Consider the following 3174-nt stretch of genomic DNA (forward strand, 5'->3'; position numbering starts at 1 on the left):
AATACTGCTTGTTATGTCCATAATAGAGTTACCTTAAGAAAAGGAACCTCTACCACACTATATGAGATCTGGAAGGGAAGAAAACCCACTGTCAAATACTTCCATGTGTTTGGTAGTAAGTGTTACATTCTTGCTGATAGAGATCACAGAAGGAAGATGGATTCCAAGAGTGATGAAGGGATCTTTCTGGGCTACTCTACAAACAGTAGAGCCTATAGAGTGTTCAACTCAAGAACTAGAGTAATAATGGAGTCCATAAATGTTGTGGTTGATGATGTCCACAATCAAGCAGATGTCACAAAAGATGTCGGAACATTCTGGGATATCACAGCTGAAGGATCTACAAGAGAAGATGATTGCAGTCCTACTATTACAGAGTCTGAGACTGAACCTCCTAACAAGATTCCATCTATAAGAGTTCAAAAAGATCATCCTAGTGAACTTATTATAGGAGATCTCAACAGTGGAGTTACTACAAGGTCAAGAGAACTGGCTTCAAACTCTTGTTTTGTGTCAAAAATCGAACCTAAGAATGTTAAGGAAGCATTAACAGATGAGTTCTGGATTAATGCCATGCAGGAAGAATTAGGTCAGTTTGAAAGGAATGAAGTATGGGAGCTGGTACCAAGACCTAAAGGTACTAATGTCATTGGAACAAAATGGGTTTACAAGAACAAGTCAGATGAACTGGGAACTGTTATCCGAAACAAAGCAAGGCTAGTTGCTCAAGGATACACTCAAGTTGAAGGAATTGACTTTGATGAAACCTTTGCTCCTGTTGCTAGACTTGAGTCAATTAGATTACTGCTAGGAGTTGCTTGTATTCTAAAATTCAAACTATATCAGATGGATGTGAAGAGTGCTTTTTTGAATGGATACTTGAATGAGTAAGTTTATGTGGAGCAACCTAAAGGTTTTGCTGATCCAAACCATCCTGACTATGTGTACAAACTAAGAAAAGCTCTTTATGGCCTGAAACAAGCCCCTAGAGCTTGGTATGAGAGACTAACTGAGTTTCTTACTAGTAATGGGTACAGGAAAGGAGGGATAGATAAAACTCTTTTTGTTAAAGATGAAGGAGGGAAGATCCTGATTGCTCAAATCTATGTGGATGATATTGTGTTTGGTGGGATGTCAGACAAGATGACTAGACATTTTGTTGATCAGATGCAATCAGAATTTGAAATGAGCCTAGTTGGAGAATTAACTTATTTTCTTGGGCTGCAAGTTAAACAGATGGAAGACTCAATCTTTCTCTCTCAGAGTAAGTATGCTAAAAACATTGTTAAAAAGTTTGGAATGGAAAATGCTACTCACAAAAGAACACCAGCTCCTACTCACTTAAAATTGTCCAAAGATGAAAAGGGAACCAGTGTTGATCAAAGTTTATACAGAAGCATGATAGGAAGCCTGCTGTATCTCACAGCCAGTAGACCTGATATTGCTTTTGCTGTTGGGGTGTGTGCTAGGTATCAAGCAGATCCCAAGATCAGTCATATCAACCAAGTCAAGAGGATCCTGAAATATGTGAATGGTACTTGTGAGTATGGAATGCTCTACTCTCATGGGTGTGAACCTATTCTCACTGGATATTGTGATGCAGATTGGGCTGGAAGTGCTGATGACAGAAAAAGTACTTCAGGAGGATGTTTCTTCTTGGGGAATAATCTTATTTCATGGTTCATCAAGAAACAAAATTGTGTGTCTTTATCCACTGCAGAGGCAGAATACATTGCAGCAGGAAGTAGTTGCTCTCAGCTTGTTTGGATGAAACAAATGTTAACAGAATACAATGTCACACAAGATGTCATGACATTATATTGTGACAACTTAAGTGCCATTAACATTTCAAAGAATCCCATTCAGCACAGCAGGACCAAGCACATTGATATTAGACACCACTACATTAGAGATCTTGTTGAGGATAAAATAATTGCCTTGGAACATGTTGCTACAAATCTTCAACTGGCTGACATTTTCACAAAAGCCTTGGATGCAAATCAATTTGAAAATCTAAGAAGTAAACTAGGCATTTGTCTTTGTGAAGGATTATAGCAATTAATTGGGTGTGGGGCCAACATTATTTCTCTCTCCAAATATTTGCTATCATTACACATTAAAGTGTATTTTCCCCCCCTTTTACAATTTGCCCAAACGGTTTCCATTCCCCCAAAACCTATCCTCAACACTCACGCTACCTCTCTGTGTCTCTGCATTCACAAACCTTTACCCAGCATTCCATTTTCTCTCATCATGTCTCAGAGTTCTCCCTCAAAGAAATCGTCTCCTTCCTCTGAAACAGCATCAGGATCTAGGGCACCCAATGTGGTGAGTGATCAAGATGTTGTGTTGAATGTTGTGCCATTGAACTCTGCTCCTGCTACCGATCCTGTTTGTAATCCACCAAGAAAGATGCATGCAAGAAAATCAACTGGTGGATCTGTTCTAGAAACTTTTTCTGTTCAAGGTAGAGAGGGCTCTGCTTATGTTCACAATGCGATCGCAGGTATTGTCACAAGAATCTTGAATGAAGGGCACCAGGTTGATGGAATATCTGTTCCTCTAGCCCAAATTCCTGCCTCTGAGAACAGCAAAGATGATCAAGATGGTCAAGATGATGCTAGCAAAGATCAGGGTGATGTTGAGACATCTGTTGACAACAATGATGAGAAGACCTCTGGTGCCAAAGATGTTGAGACATCTGAAGCTATCAATGTTGAAACATCTGGTACTAAAGATGCTGAGATTCTTGAACCTGAGAAAGCTGAAGAGGTTCCTGTTGCTCATTCTAAAGAAACCCTTAATGAAGGCCCTACTGTGCATGATATGGTGAATCTGGATGATCTGGATGATTCTATTGACATTGCTGATGATGAGCTCATCTCTAGCATCTCTCATAGAGTCAAGACTCGTAGGGGCAAACAGGTTTGTGATCAAGATTTTTCCAAACCTCAAGTAACTCCTCAAGTTACTCCTCAAAAGAAGGTCACTATAAAGAAGATCAAGAAGGTCCCTGCTGAACCTTCAACCACTGGGAGCAAGACTGCAGTGAAGAAGAGGAAGGAAAGAAGTGTTTCTGCCCCTGAAGATGATGTCTTAAGTGATGTCCCTGACATCCCATCAAAGAAGAAGATTGCTGTCACAAAATCCTCCACAAAGGTTCGTGATGTTCCT

This window comes from Vicia villosa, linkage group LG2 (genome assembly GCF_029867415.1).
Source record: "Vicia villosa cultivar HV-30 ecotype Madison, WI linkage group LG2, Vvil1.0, whole genome shotgun sequence".
NCBI classification, from domain to species: Eukaryota; Viridiplantae; Streptophyta; class Magnoliopsida; order Fabales; family Fabaceae; genus Vicia; species Vicia villosa.